Source organism: Pinus tabuliformis, chromosome 9 (assembly GCF_031772625.1).
Source record: "Pinus tabuliformis cultivar Carrire ecotype Pingquan chromosome 9, CPIR1, whole genome shotgun sequence".
Lineage (NCBI taxonomy): Eukaryota > Viridiplantae > Streptophyta > Pinopsida > Pinales > Pinaceae > Pinus > Pinus tabuliformis.
Window position 1 is genome coordinate 1795720344 of NC_142307.1, and position 17090 is coordinate 1795737433.

Consider the following 17090-nt stretch of genomic DNA (forward strand, 5'->3'; position numbering starts at 1 on the left):
ATCAGAGGCTGTCAGTCAAGTACACACTAGAGGATGATTAAAGGAAGATGAACACTATCACAAAGAGCTAAAAAGAGTCCTTGTGGATCAGCTCCTCAAATCATGAACATGCCCAGCACTGGGCTAGAGTAGCTGCCCTCTACTTTGCATTCGAAGGACTCGAATGCAGTTCGATTCGGTACTCCTTTGTTTAAGAAATGAATAGCAAGAAACACAAGCTACCAACAAGACACGATCCCCAGCGGAGTCGCCAGTCTGTTGTGGGGGAAAGTATCCAACTCGGAATGACCCTAACCCACTCTAAGGGTGACAGTTCCTTAGCAACAGCTGAAAGCAAAGCTATCTAAAGTTTCTTCTTTATGACATGCAAGAGATGAAAGGGAGAGATCCACTTACCGATGTCTTGCGCAAATGGTCGATCCAATCTCCTTTGTTTGCCGCTTGCTCCCAGCTCCAAGTCTTTTCACGGGCCCAACTACATGAGATCCTGCAAATAAGACAAGAAAAGGAAACTACAAGAAGCATGCATTCATAATTGATTCAAGGATTAGCATCAATCAAAGACGCAAGTAAGACAATACACCATTGAAACACATGCGAATAGAAGAACCCCAAATGCTTTATTAATATATGGAAGTAAGGTTCAGGCGGTGATACAACCATGAGAGGTCCAATCCAGCATCACCTTCCCGACGGAGAGAAATCTCTTCTTAACCTTCCTCAAGCAATCACCCAATGCTCACAACTGTAAACCAACAGCAATTCTTCGCGCTAAATTCCGCCTCCAGATCCCATGGGATGAGATCCTTATATAGAGTTTTGGAGTGAAGATAAGTCAGCTTGATGTGTGACTTGTTGTCCTCTTCAACTCCAGTTGTTCTTCAGTCCTTCACTCGAAGTTTCTGTCTTCCACTTGGATTTTTAGAAGCTCTTAACTCATCATTAGGCGAATCTTTTGATCAAGTGTCTTTTTGGAAGCTTCCTGGGCACTGGCACATTGAGAAAAAGATTCCTCCACATGTCAAAGTACGCCCAGCGCAGGTACCCTTTGTTGCACTTGCAATGCAGCGCAGGTACAACATAGAGCTCTTGACATTCAGCGCAGATGCTTAGTGGAGCAGCTGCTTTGATAAAAAATTGACCTGTTTTTGAGTGTTTTTCAGTGGAGAACTGATTTGCAGTGCTGTGGTTTGCTGACCTTGTTCCTCTAAGGGTAAGAACAACATGTTTAGGGACTTTGGATCCCTCAGATTATTGACATTTCATGCTCCATGCTGTAAGGCACAAAAATGTCTATAACATGGACCCGCCAACATTCAAGGGGATCTCATAGGTAAGATGTCCCAACTAGACCTCAGACCATTTGGAGTAAGACTACCAGTAGTGGGTGGTAATGTAGTGCCTTGACCATGGTAGCACATAGATATAAATACGATGAACTTGGTTGGAAGTAAGTGTCTGACCTTGCAGCGAGTTAGGTGAGGTGCATGGGGGTTCTAACACACAGAGGGGAAAAGTAAGTGTGTCCCTTAGAATCTTGTAATAGTACACAGGCTGAAAGGAACACACAAGTGGAATGACATCACAATATGGAAAGAGGAATTTTCCACAAACCAAAGTGATAGTTTAATCCAACAACACGCATTCAACAAAATTGATATAATTGCATACAAACTAGTTCATAAGAAGATGTGTAAGTTAAGCAACATACATTGCTAAAGCAGGTAGAATAGTCTAACTACAATAAAACCGTATGCATGAAAATGTGTTGGCTCAATTATTATTATTATTATTATTGAAATTTCCATCCATATGTACACCATTGACAACCACTAGCCCTAATAGTGGAACTTACAGTCCAAAATACATGCTCCTCCAGAGAAGTATACCGACTCTATGTTGTGGAGAAGGCAAGGCTCGTCACGATACTATAAAGCCTTCTCTAATCCTAAGCCAAGCCAAAATCTTGGCTCCTCAAAATCCCTTTCTATGACTTATGAGGTTCAATTTATAACAAAGGGTGGGGTGGCCCTTGACATTCCCCTTTGTGACTCTTTGACTACCCTCATGACTCTTCAACTTCTTTACAAATAAGTCATTACAATACATAATGATTGTTCAGATTCCACTAATGACACTTGGAATTTCACTTACAACATATTTATAAATAGTATACATTTTCCACATGTACCTATGTGAGACAAAATAGGTTGGAGACAACATAATAATACAAAACATGATGAATTTGAAGTTTTGGGAAATACCAACTCGACAACCTCTACTTGATGCTTCTCGATCATGTACTGATGCCAAGCTTGGTATTGTGCTATGGTGTCCCCATACTTCTTGATAATGTCTTTCTGATAGTGGAATCTTTCCTCCATAGCTTCGGGGTATATGGTCTGGGAACCCTTGTCCAACTCAGCTTGAAGCATATGTAGCATGGTGTTGACCATGACAGGATGAACAATGTTCTTCTACATGTTATTTTTTCTCAGACCCAAGTCAGTCTTGGTGGTCTCTCACCTTTACTGTTCCATGTACTCATTGATCTCTAGTTAGACCTGGTTCTTGTGTTTAGTTTTCTTGAAGGAACTGATTGACGAATCCTATGCGTTATCACCATGAAATCAAAGCTCTTATACAACCATGCATATGAAGCCTATATGCTACTGAAAAATCGGGTAAGGTACTCATAGTCTTGGATCTACATTCATATTTTTGCTTGGTCTAGCTCTCCCTGCAGCTTCATCATTTTTGGCAAGTGAAGCGGGGCTCCCTTGTACCTCATTGTCCACTCGTGCACATGGGCGATAAAAATGTGTATGTCCTTGAGAGTTTGGAAAATATTTCTGCTTCACCACTAGAAACCATATAAATGGAGAATCGCCTTAGGCACGATGAAAAATCCATCATAGAGATTCCGCATGGTCTCCTCAAGAGTTGATACTTCAGAAAGTATCACTTTGCTCATTTCTTCCATTTTAGATCCTGCAGATTGTTCTACTTTATTCTTGGCCGCTTTCAAGTTGTTTTCCATCTGTTCACTCTCTGCTAACAAGAACTTGACATTTAAGCTTGTGGCTCCTGCATGATCCATAGTGGCATCGGCCATAGTGACTAGATGCTTTTTGACATCTGACACTATCACCATTTCCTTCATAAATGCAGGTGACATGTGATCATTTGGGAAATTATTTCTCCACGCCTGTAAAATATTTTGCTGCAACTCATCAAATGATAGAGTGTACACATGCTATGAAACTAGCTCACAAAATAGAATAAGAGATAGATAAACGACTTCAAAATAAGCCTCTTCGAGGGGGAAACCTACTTTATATTACACAAATGAATAATTCTTGGATGATACAAATGAAAATACCTCCTCTCTATATATAGGAGTCTAAGGGGTCCCAATATAATGAGAGCCTACATAACAATAATATTGTAGGGGCACAACAATAACAACAATGGGCTTCTATGGTGATGATCTAGGATCCTTAAGCTACCGGAATTATCTAAGATATTTTACTTCTTTTATGTTGTTAGAATTTCATTTTAAAAGAGCATAAAAGAACACATATGCATTCTTAAGCAAGAGGAAACATGACAATGATCAACGAGCCAAAACACGTGACATTTGATAACGTAGTTCATCCCGTGTGGACTACGTCTTTGGGCATGGTATCAAGATAATGGAGGACACTTCATATACTACTAGAAACGATGAATATGTAAATTGAAGAATATTTTTCATAGCAACGAAATACACCTTCAAACAAGGGTGTGTTGTCTCTCCATGAGACGTTATGCTTACAGGAATTCTCACTCAAGAAGGCTTCCTCTCACCATGATAGCTTAATGAGATCTCATGCATTGTGGCAATCTGTATCCCTTCAACATAGTTACATAGGGATATCAACAACAATACATAGTAATACATGATAAATACATCTCACATAAGGTGGAAATAATGATCCAACAACATAACATAAAACAGGGCTCTCAAACATGATACATCATCACAACAATTATGAAGGAAAACATGACATGATTAATTCATTTACCTTCACCTATGAAATTGGACGAAAAATGGAAGGCTCATATAAAAAAACTAATTGCACCAATGAATTTCTGTTGTCGAGAGGTGTAAAATCGACTATCCATTTGTCGAATTCTGACATCATCAAAATCTAGGCCTTTGGGAATCTTTTAGATTCCCCGTGATTCTCCAAAGATTTTTCTCCGTGGGTTGGCTAGATATCTATTTCTTGGATCACAAATATGATCTCGTCATCACGATCCTTATGAAATAATGAGACTTTTGAGTATAAAGTTGGCTACATTCTGACTCTAGCGAATTTCAACCTCTAAGGGAATCTAAAGATTCCTTAAGATTCTTGAAAGATTCTATTTTGATGGGAACCTACAATTTTTTCACTTTGATGGTGAATTTGATCTCACCATCATGATCCCTACAAAAATCTAAGAAAAATTACTATAATCTTGATAACATTCGGACAATGTAAAATTTTGCCTCCTAGGGAATCTGAAAGATTCCTCACAAGAATCAAAACATTCTAGGAATATTCCTGCAAAATATTTCTATCTTGGAATTCATGCCACATGATTTGGCCTCTTGGTTTTGTCTACAACTCCACTCCTCCGTGGTATGTCGATTCTCCACTCACAGCTCCCTTGGCCTCCTGCCAGGGCATCAAAGTTAAGCTTTATATGGTGAAGGGGTGGCAGACTTTACAAAGCTGCCACCCTTAGTGTGTTGGTTAGGGTCAAGCGCTAGAGGAAGATAGGTTAGGGGATCAAATCCCACCCCTACCAAAATTTGCACGTGGTTATTTCTTTGTTATTTTTTTATTGGTATATTGTTTCGTGTGGAGGCGCCCGGGAGGCGGGCCAGCCAGGCTAGCCGTGAGGGTTCAAGCCCCGCCTCCTCTGGCTGTGACAAGTGGCACATGTTGTGGAGGGTTTGGGTCAGGTCTGTCAGTGGCAGCCTGCTCAACACCATATAAACATTTTTGTATTATGCGATGGAGGTGGCAGAGGTTATGGCCCACCCCCAAATTTAATATATATTTTTTGTTTTCTTATAAAACAACTGGCCATTTTTTATTTTTTCATAGATAAGGGTCATTGGATGTTTTAAGTAGGCAACAATTTTGCCCACCCATTAGTCGGATTCTGGTGACTGCTGTCTGTGAAATTTGTAGGTCCATTAACCCTATCACTTGGCCAAGTCAACTATAAACTTTGACTTTATGTAACTCGTCCATACGTGCTCAGAATTGAGTGTCATTCACACCATTGGAATCAGAGCGAAAAGCACTTCGATCTGATGTTGATTTTTTTGGAATTTGACCACTTTGGGTTTTTAGCATTTCTGAGCACTTTTAGATGTCTTCATGTGTCTAGAGCCACCTAAATCAATCCTCCCCACTAAGGATCTTTTTGTCCTCCAAAAGCATCAACATAATTTGCAACTGTCATGTACATTGTCTGCACCATAAGTGTCTTGACAGGTCACCCTTTCTTCTCATTCACCGTTGTCCTTCAGATCCATAAGTGATGAGCTGACACCTGCATCCTTTGCAAACCTGTAGTACAATATTTTGCAAATTACATGGTTAATTACATGACCAATTAATGACCCAAGCATCCCATACTTACCACGATTTATAACACATACTCTGTGGTCAAGTTTACATCAAAATGGATATAATACTCCATCTATCAATACAAGGCCAAGACATCATTGTTTCTTCAACAAGTGATGGAAAACACATCATCACTTTTACAATGTAAATTGCAACAAATTATTGACAAAAATACGACCATGACAACCTAACACATCTAGAAAAACCATCTCTCACTTATCAAAGTAAATGGGTCATATTGATGTGGTGATTTCACTTGTCAATCAACTTTTTGAGCTAGTTCATGCACGTGCGCTTTGTCCTTCAGATGTTGCTCTGGATGGAGCATCCAACATGTGGCTCTTTGATGATCACCTCTGTTGCAATGACTGCAATAAGTATTCTTCCTCCACACTTTCTTAACATGCCTCTTTCTCTGTTGTGGATAAGGCCTTTCATGCCCCATCATCTTTCGTGCTTCCATTCTCTTCCAGCACTCAATAAAAACATGGTTATGTAACCCTCAAAAACTACATGTTTTCCTATGCCATGATTTATGTTCATCATTAACAACATGCTTGTAATCAAAATGAAGTTTGGAATAGTGGGACTTGTTATACCTTTCCTGGTTGGCTCTGATGCCACGATGGTGATGAGAGCTTGCCTCATCCCTTTCTCTACAATGTGCACTACCATGGGATGATGGTGATGCGTTCCCATCATTCTCTTTCCTTGACGGTTTCAACAATGTCTTGGAAGCTTCTAAAAACTTTGAGCATTCTCCTCTGGTGTATCCCATACTTTTGAATTGAGTTCTTTGCACGACCTCTAATGGTTGAGTCATGCGTTGGCCATTAACACCAATTCCTCCTCCTTTGTACCCCATCTTGCTAAATAGCCTCATGCCAATTCCTATAATTAGTATCTCCACATTTCCAACAAAAATAAAATCATTTGAACATGAATTTGAAGAAAAGCCAACATTGTTTACCTCAAATGTTGATTTTGAAATAGGTGATGAGGACTTCTCTAAGCCTTCATTGTTTTTCAACTTCTCCAAGCCTTTTGCCATGCCTTGTAGCTAAAGAAACAGTCTTTTCTTTTCCTCTTTCTCTTCTTGTAGAAGCATCCTTAATTCAGCATCCTCTACTTGAAGACTCTAGCTGTTGCGCTTCAATTCTTCGAGGGCCTCTTCCGTGGCTCACAATTGAAGCTACAATTTCCGCTTCTCCTCTTTCTCTTCTGATAGAAGAATGTTCAATTCAATGTTATCTTCTTGAAGGCTTTGGTTGATCTCCTCATTCAAATGAAGAGAAGACAACGAAGGCGATGAATGTTCACTGGAAGGTGTGGATGGAGCATTTTTCTTTGCTCTTTCTTTCTTATCCTAAGCTTCATACAATATGTCCACTATTTTAGACATCCTTAGGAAGTTCTCAAACATTTCTTTGTCATACTCCATTGATGCATGTTCAATTTTTCACACTCATAATTCACATCAGTGAAAAGACCGTTTTGATACCAAACTTGATCTAGGTCCCTTCAACTATCGGAATTATCTAAGATCTTTTAGTTATGTGATGTTGTTAGAATTTCATTTTAAAACAGCATAAAAGAACACATATGCATTCTTAAGAAAGAGGAAGCATGAAATCTATCACAAAGTCAAAACACGAGACACTTGATAATGGAGTTCATCTAGTGTGTACTACGTCTTTGGGCCAGATGTCAAGATGGTGGAGGTCGCTTCATATATTTATGGAAATGATGATGATGTACATGGAAGAATATTTTTCATATCATTGATATACACCTTCAAACAAGAGTGGCTTGTTTCTCCATGGGATGTTCTGCTTATAGGAATTCTCACTCGAGAAGGCTTCCTCTCAGCATGACAACTTAACTAGATCTCACACAATGTGGCAATGAGTATCCCTTCAACATAGTTACATAGGGATCTCAACAACAATACATATCAATGCAAGCTAAATACATTTCACATAAGGTGAAGATAATTATCCCACAACATAACATCAAAGAGGGATCTCAAACATGATACATCATCTCAACAATTATGAAGGAAAAGATGACATGATTGATTCATGGATCTTCACCTCTGAAGTTTGTCAAAAAATGGAAGGCTCAGCTGTAAAAACTGATTGCACCACTGAATTTCTACCATCAAGAGGTGTAGAATCGACTATCCATTTGTCAAATTCCAACACAGTCAAAATCTGAGCCTTTGGGAATCTTTTAGATTCCCCATGATTCTTCAAAGATTTTTCTCCATGGGCTAACTGGATATCTACTACTCAGATCACAAATCTAATCTAGCTATCATGATCCTTGTGAAATTCTGAGACTTTTGAGCATAAAGTTAGCTACATTCTGGCTTTGGTGAATTTCAACCTCTAAGAGAATATAAAGATTCCTCAAGATTCTTCAAAGATTCTATTCTACTAGGCACCTACAATTTTTCTGCTTAGATGGTGAATCTGAATTCACCATTGCACTCCCTGCAAAAATATGAGAAAAATGATTGTAAACTTGATAACATTATGACAATGTAAAATTTTACCTCCTAAGGAATCCCAAATATTCGCCACAAGCATCAAAAGATTATGGAAATATTCCTGCCAAATATTTTTGTCTTGCAATTCATGCCACATGATTTCGACCTCTTAGTTCTGTCTGCTACTTGACTCCTCCATGGTTCATTGGTTCACTGCTGATGAATCCCTTGGATTCCTCCCCAGGCATCAAGTTTAAGGTTTATATGGTGAAGGGGTGGCGTACTTTACAAAGTTGTCAACATTTGTGCACTGGTTAGGGTGAAGCTCTTGAGGTAGAGAGGTCGACAGATCAAATCCTACCCCTAACAAAATCAGCAAGCTATTATTTGTTTGTTATTTTTTTATTGCTATTTTGTTTTGTGTGGAGGCGCTTGGGAGGTGGGCCGGCCAGGCTAGTCGGGTGGGTTCAAGCCCCACTGGTTGTGACAAGTGGCACAAGTTGTGGAGGGTGTGGGTCAGGTCCACTGGTGATGGCTGACCCAACACAATATATGTGTTGGTGTATTATGCAATGGGGGTGGTGGGGGTTATGGCCTGCCACCTAATTTAATATATATTTTTTGTTTTCTTATAAAACAACCGGCCATTTTTGAATTTCCCAAAAATAAGGGTCATTGGGCATTTTAGGTAGGCAACAATTTTTCCCACCCATTGGCTGGATTCCGGTGACTCTTGCCTATGCAATTTGTAGGTCCATTAACCCTACCACTTGGCCAAGTCAACCTTGAACTTTGACTTTCTCTAACTCCTCCATACGAGCTTGGATTTGAGTGTCATTTGCACAGTTGGAATCAGGGCAACGTGCACTTCAATTTGATGTTTATTTTGTTGGAATTTGACCACTTTGATTTTTGACCATTTGTGAGCCCTTTTATATTTCTGCATGTGTCTGGAGCCACTGAGATCATGTGCACAATAATAACAACATGGGGACTAGGTGGGCAAAAAATTACAATAAGGGGGTTGCACTAATAACAATAGGGGATACACTCGTAGTATAGGGACCTAACATGGCCCTCTCCTCCAAAAAAGTGTTGTCCTCAATGATCGAGTAGTTCTCAATACTTCTGTGTAAAATTATCATCCTCCCATGTAGATTCTTCAGCAGGTAAATTCTTCCACTTTATGAGATACTTTGAAATTGATTGATTTCGTAGCTGTCAGGTTCTTGATTTCATGACTGCTTCAGGTTCCAATATTGTTTTTCCTTCCTTGTCAAGTTCCAGCAATATTGCTCAAACTGGGAGCTTGTCACCTATAACCTTCTTTAGGCATGAAACATGGAGAAACGGGGGCACTCGGGAAGATGCGGAAGCTCCAATTTGTATGCCATAGTACCAATCTTTTGCATCTCCTTGTAATGATCATAGTACTTTGGGGATACTTTATTATCCTTCTTAGCTTGCTTGAGGGACATTTGTTTGTATGGTTGTATCGTAAAAATACCTAGTGACCTACATCAAAAATTCTTTCGCTGCAACATTGATATGGATTTTGTTTCATTTGATTTTGTTCCAAAGTCAATTTATCCTTTAAAATTTGGAGAACTTGTTCTTGATGCTCGATTTGATCTTCCACTACTTTCTTCTTCTATTTTCTTAGATGGTTTCATAACATTTGGTATTAAATCTTTGGATTTTAGGGTTTTGCTGCTCCAAATAGGTCATCGTGTAATGTTCTCTATAAATTTATTGCTACGAAGTTTTAGAAGGTAAAATTAAAACCCATTTGAGCCGAAATCTTAGTAAATCTTGTTTCCTAATTTCAATACTTTTCTCATTATATTTTTCAAGATATGATCCAAGAAAGTTAGGGTTTTTGAAAGCTCCCAAATTCCATCTCAAACAAGTGACAGTGGTAAATTTTTCATAACTTTCTCTCTGAGCATCGGATTCAAATTTAGTAAAAATTGGTAGAAATAGGACAGACTATAGTTTGTTGGGTATTGTTTTCAAGGTCAAAGGTCGAAACAGTGACATGTGGCACTTCATAAAATTTCTCTCTATTGAACTAGTCTATAATCAAGACATTGTGGGAGATTAGGTATAACTCCTTCTTGGAGAATCCAATCTCAATAATACATGTGGGGTTGGAAAGAGGTCGTAGAAGGACACCATTATACAAAATTTAATACCTTGGGGAGGTGAAATTACATAGATATAACAAATTCAATATCAAGATCCTAAAAGCAAGGAAAAGAATGACTCGAATCAAGAAAATATAAACACCTAGTAAGAAAAATTAGATGGATGATTTGAAGAATGCGACCGAAGCTGAGATAAATGATTGTATCTATGACATGGAAGCTAATATCAATGGTATAGAAGCAAAATTGAAGGTAAACATGGAATATTTTATGAAAGACATGGAAGGTTTGAAGGAAGGTGGGACAAAGTTGCTACAAGAAAGGCTTCTCGATGGAGAAAATGTAGTAGACGAAACTCATGATGAGAACAAAAGAAATTTTAATCATGATTTCATAGAATATAATGTTAGATTGAAGACCCACCATATTCTAATGATCGATATGAGGAATTTTGATGGCAATAATTTCGTAACATGGATACTATAGATGGAGCAATATTTTGATCTCTATAATGTGTGAAACACACAAAAGGTACGTATTGCATCTTTATATTTAGAACCGAATCAGTTTGTATGTTATAGAGGGATCTGTTCTTGTAAAAAAATTGTCACATTATCAATTTTCATGGAGTAAATATTATCACATTATGAGGATGCAAAGAGAAACACCTTCTTTAGCCAATTGATAAATCTCAAACAAAAGGGTTCAATGGTAGAGCACATTGAGGACTTCCAAAAATTGAATATAAGGGTAAATGATATTCCAGAGGAGCATAGGATTGATGTCTTTATATGGACTTTAAATGATAACATCCAACATGAATTTATCCTTTGGGAACCCGATTCATTGGAGAATGCATTTAGGGTGGCCAGAAAAGTGGAAATCGAAATTATGGCAGCAAGGAAGACTACCGCTCACAACTATAAAGACGAAAGTGTTGTTCCTAGCCTTTCGCAACCTACAAGGTTGACACCACAATCATTGGAGGAAAAAATAGCAAAAGTTCTTTGTTATAGTTGTGATAGCAAACACACTAAAGGTCATAAGTGTGTTGAGAAGAAATTATTTTACATAGATTGTAAAGAGGAGGAAGAACATGATCAAGACATGTCAAAAGAAGAAGATATACACTAGGAACAAACCCCAGAGAAGGAAGTGTTGGGTATACTAACAAAGTCCCACATTGACTAGAAGTGGGAAGGATCATGGGTATATAAGGATGGACAAATATCTCCATTAGTATGAGGCCTTTTGGGGTAAAGCCCAAAAACAAATCCATGAGGGCTTAGGCCCAAAGTGGACAATATCATACCATTGTGGAGATATGTGGTGTCCATAGTCCTTACAAGTGGTATCAGAGCCAAGGTTCAAAGTTAACCAAGAATCCTCGGAATGTCGAACGAAGATGGTGAGCCCCGGTAAGCCCGTGGATGAGCTCGGGATAGAGCAAGCTCTCGAGGCAGGAGGTGCTTCCATGTAAGGCGTGTGCTCATCCATGAGATAGAGTAAGCTCTCGAGGAAGGAGGTGCTTCCATGTAAGGCATGTGCTTCCAACGCATTGGAGCAGAGAATCCTGGTTGGTAGAGAGGGGAGAATCCTGCGGATGGATAATCGTTTGAGGGGAGGCTTGATGGTCCTTTGTTCAAGGGGAGGATTGTTGGGTATATGAACAAAGTCCCACATTGACTAGAAGTGGGAAGGATCATGGGTATATAAGGATGGACAAATATCTCCATTGGTATGAGGCCTTTTGGGGTAAAGCCCAAAAACAAATCCATGAGGGCTTAGGCCCAAAGTGGACAATATCATACCATTGTGGAGATATGTGGTGTCCACAGTCCTAACAGGAAGAAATGAATCCAACAATATCTTGTAATGCATTGGCACTTTATGGATATCATCCACCATCGACCACATCATATTTAATGGAAAATTCTAAGGTTCAAGAAGTGAAAAATCACATCAAGCATCAAAAATAAGTTCTCCAACTCTTAAAGGATAACATCACTTTGGTGCAGAATCAAATGAAACAACATGAAAATCAACATTGCAGCAAAAGAAGTTTTGATTTAGGTGACTGGGTATTTTTATGGCTACAACCATACAACCAAATGTCCCTTAAGCAAGATAAGAAGGATAATAAATTATCACCAAAGTGCTATGGTCATTACAAGGTGTTGTAAAAGATTGGTACTATAGCATACAAATTGGAGCTTTCTGCATCTTGCCGAGTGCCCCCAGTTTTCCATGTTTCACACTTTATGAAGGTTATAGGTGACAAGATCCTAGTTGAAACAAATGAAATCAGTCAAATTCAGAGTATCTCATGAAGTGGAAGAACTTACCTGCTGAACACTCCACAAGGGAAGATGATAATTTTATACAAAAGCATCCAGAACTACTCAAGCATTAAGGATAACACTTTTTTGGAGGAGAGGGGAATGTTAGGTCCCTATACTACTAGTGTATCCCCTTATTGTTATTATTGAAACCCCCTTATTGTATTGTTGTGTCCATCTAGTCCCCATGTTTTTATTATTGTGCCCCATAGAAGCTCACTATTGTTATTGTTGTGCCCCTATAATATTATTGTTATGTACGCTCTGATTATATTGGGACTCCTTAGACTCCTATATATAGAAAGGAGGTATTGTCATTTGTATCATCCAAGAATTGTTCATTTGCTTAATGTAAAGTATATTCCCCCCTCGAACAGGCTTATTTTGAAGTCATTGATCTATATCTTTTGTTTTGTGAGCTAGTTTCATAACAACACATCCATGACCGAATCATCATACAGGAGAAAAACCTCTCCTTGGTTGCTTGGGACTGGTTATGATACTGGAGGTGGTGGATACCAAGAGGTGGCCATGAGTACTCTCGGCATGAGGTCGATATATTGGTCCTGTGGCTCCTACCCCAACTCCAGGTCCATTGCTTCAACCATTTTCTCAATCTGTTGAGCAAGCTCCCGATCCTACATCTTCTCACCCTCTTCTTCATCCGCTAGCTCTTCTGACTCCTCAACCTATATTTGTGAAGTTTTCTTTGCTATCACACCTTGCACTTATTATTGTTCTAGTTTCTACTTTTCTTCCATCTCTCTCCTTCTTAACTCGTGTTTTTCCTTCAACATCTTCTCTTCCCTGCAACTTCCTTGGGCTTCCTCCAACCTTTGTTTTTATCTCTTCCTTTGCTCTACTCTCTTTATGCGTTTTTGCCTCTTCCCAAAGCTTCTTTCTCAATGAGAGGGTATTCTTTGAACTTGTATCTTTGCTCAGCCTCTCAGTTCTCGACAATCTTCATCTTACCCTTGTCCTCTACCAGTTTGTTGCTTATTCTTGTTGTTGCTGTTGCTTCCTGTGGTGTTGCTGTGTGCAGAGCATCTTTCCATGTTGTAGTTACACTCAATGATTCATTGAGCTTGGAGTAGTTTTAACAATACCTCCAAGGGTCCTCCTCTGCCTAATGACATGTCCCATGGATCCATGGATAGTACACCTTCGCATAATGGTTCTTGAAAATACTGTGTGGATCATACGGATTGAATTCTTCGGTGCATAACTCAAACTTCACTATCTTCATAGCTTCGACATTCACATCTTTCAAGATCTTAATATCGTACAATCCAATCCGCAAAGGAAGAACAGGCCATGGTGCATTCTTCCTCCTATGTAGCCCTGTCGATAACCCTGTGGAGATGTGATATGTGACCTCTTGTATGACCAACTTGTCTATGGCATACCTTGATAGAACATGCAAAGGCTTATCTCCACCAAACATCCTGATGAAGGTGCCACTGGGTGAGGCATACCAATCTACAATGTTAAGGATTGCCTCCATCGCTTCTTGGGAAATGCAAGGTGGATCTTTCTCAAAGATCAACCTGTACACTGGGATGATGAAATGGTCAGCTAGCCTTGCCATAACTCCTTAGTAGATGCACTCAGAAAGAAAATTTCAATAAATATTGACAACATTCTCTTGTGGTTTGCATTTCCAACCCATGCAAGGAAACTGATGCTGGGCATAAATTACATCAAGTAAATATGTAGACATGTAGAATATCTCTTTCTAATCCTTGGGCAGATTTCTGGCATTAGTCACATGGAATTTCAACTTGTGAGCCAACATATCCGACTAGTTAAATGGCCTATTTTCATTCACCAACTGGTCCAACATGACCACACAATTCTATGGAAAGGTCTCCATGCTCTCTTGACCATACAATCAACATGCAAAGATGATCAAGAGTTGGTAGGCATTTTTGAGTGACTTAGTCTTGTAAAAATGATACGGTGTTGACCTGAATTTCAACAGATCTTTCACCGAACTCTTTGTAATATATGGTATTTACAAAGTTGTGGGTGACATAGAAAAGTCTATCCATGTAGTTCACCAGCTGACGTAAGCGATACATCTGATGATGATTCTCCATCCTCAATGTAGCAAGTTGTGTCCCACTGGCACTGCTCAATGTTATAGTCTCTCGATCTGTGTGTAAGATAATCCATTGGATGATGTCCTCACATGGGAAGGTGGGGTGTCTGCATGCAACCTTATGTAAGCCTAACCACTGGATATTGACATACACCTTCCGATCATCTAGATCTTCCTTGAAGTCCCCTGAAAAGATATCTTTCATTTCTTGCCATGTTAACTTCATGACCTTCTCAATGAACAACTTAGTGCGTGCATAAAATGGAAAATTCACTAACACCTACTCAACTGCTTCGCTAGTGCTACTCTCCATAGTATCCTTTGATGCAACTCTCTTGGAAGCAATGTTACCTATAACTGTTGGAGAATTTCTCAACAACTATTATACATAGAGACAGATAGGACACTCATGGCATGCAAATGTTAGCTTGAAACCAAAAGCACTTCAAGAACAAACCAAACAACAAACAGGGAAAGTGATGGGAAGAATTGCAAAATCCTAGCTCTTAGAGGTGACTAACTTCCAGCTGGTTCTATACATTACACTATCCCAACTACTGGTGGGGAGGTCTTGCTGAGTGGAACTGTGAAATTCACAGTTCAGTCAGGCTTAGGCTAGCTGGGACTGCACATTGTGCAGTCCCAATGGTCGAGGCTCAGGACTGACTCTTTGAACTTCATAGTGTCAAGTTGGATCTTGGCCTTGGAAACCTTTCGGCAATTTGTGGAGCCAAGGCAGAGCCTTGAGATCCAGAAATGTACATTGCATGCCAGAGAGGAGAAGGATCCGAGCCAAGGAAGCCCAAATCTAGCCAATGGGATCACGAAAATGAGCATATTGGGAGGTTGAAGTGATAGTGGTTGCATATATGAGTGAATGATGATGCATGCAAATAAAACAAGTGTAGGAATCAATCAAACTAAAGAGTGATGAAGCATGTGGAGAGAGTCGCTGCAATGACGATCGTTAATGAAAAAAATGGGTAATGCATGCAACACTTGGGAAAGGAAATGAAAAACTTAAAACAACACTTCTAAAAGCTAAAAAAAATAAAAATTCCAACTAGTGTTCAATAAAATGGGTGAAACAACACTCTAACAAGCCAAACAAACAAAAGCAACAGAAAAAGAAGTGAAAGACTAGAAAAGCAAGAGTTACCCGGAAAACTTGTGATGACTATGCTGAAGGCTTCTAGATCTCCTTGAGAATGCCATATCTCCAAGACCAAATGAGCAAACAAGTTCTGGAAGCATCCACTAAATACATTTCTTCGATTTAGGGTTTATGACGTGAAGGCCAAAAATCTAGGAAAATGTGATAATTAGCGGCAGTTCCAAAAATAACTCAAGTGCCACCTCCAACTGCTAAAAATAGATCCCTATTTTTTAGGGATGGTTTTTTCTTTATTCTTTTTCCTTTTTCAGGAAAAGTTGCCATGCATGTTGTTACACAACATTTTTTCACTATCCCTGTAATCCCCATTCCTTGATCCTGGAGGACCTCTACAATGAACTCTATATGAAGAGCATGCCTTTACATCCTTATTCATGTGCAGAAAATTCCTCTGTTGCATCATTTCAAGGAATCTTCCTCCAATCCTAGTTTTAAATACCAGCGCTAGTGCTTAGTTCCTTCCCCGCTGCAATTTGCAGAGTTTGAAACTAGACCTAGTGCTGAATGGCGCAAGTAAGCCCTTCATCACTCGCATCGATCCTATTTTGGCAAGTTTTAAAAATGGAGTCAAAGCTTCCAGCTCTAGAAGCTTCGTGAATGGAAGTCTGGTAAATGGTTAGGCTGGATAGAGCCAAGGGAGTCAATTTGGGCTCCTTTCCCCTATAAATATGGAACAAACCAAAGAGATAAGCCCTCTCCCATCATAAGAGGAACCATCTCCCCTCCATCAAAGCTATATAAAGTCCTCATTTTCCAAGCAGAACTGGTCTTTTTTGGAGCTTGAATAACCAACAAGATAGCTATAGCTTTTTTCCTTCTAATTTATCTGTGTAAAGGGAGAATAGTGTGTTTGGTTTGGTTTGGAACTAAAGGGAAGAAGCCTTAAAATTCCATTGTTGAGGCTACCCATGACATGCTAGAAGTGGTGTTGGAACCTGGATACATCGAAGGAGACTTGCAACATGAAGGCTTTGGTTGTATCTCTTTCTGAGATTTATATCAATACAACTAATGATTTATTTCCTACATTAAGTGTCATATTACATTTGATGGCTTAATATTCCTTGAATTTTTAAGTAAATTGAATGCGATTGTATGTTATTATGTTTTTTGTTGTCTCTTGTGTATTTGTTTCAGGTATTTGAAGGAGAAGAACTCAAAGGAAG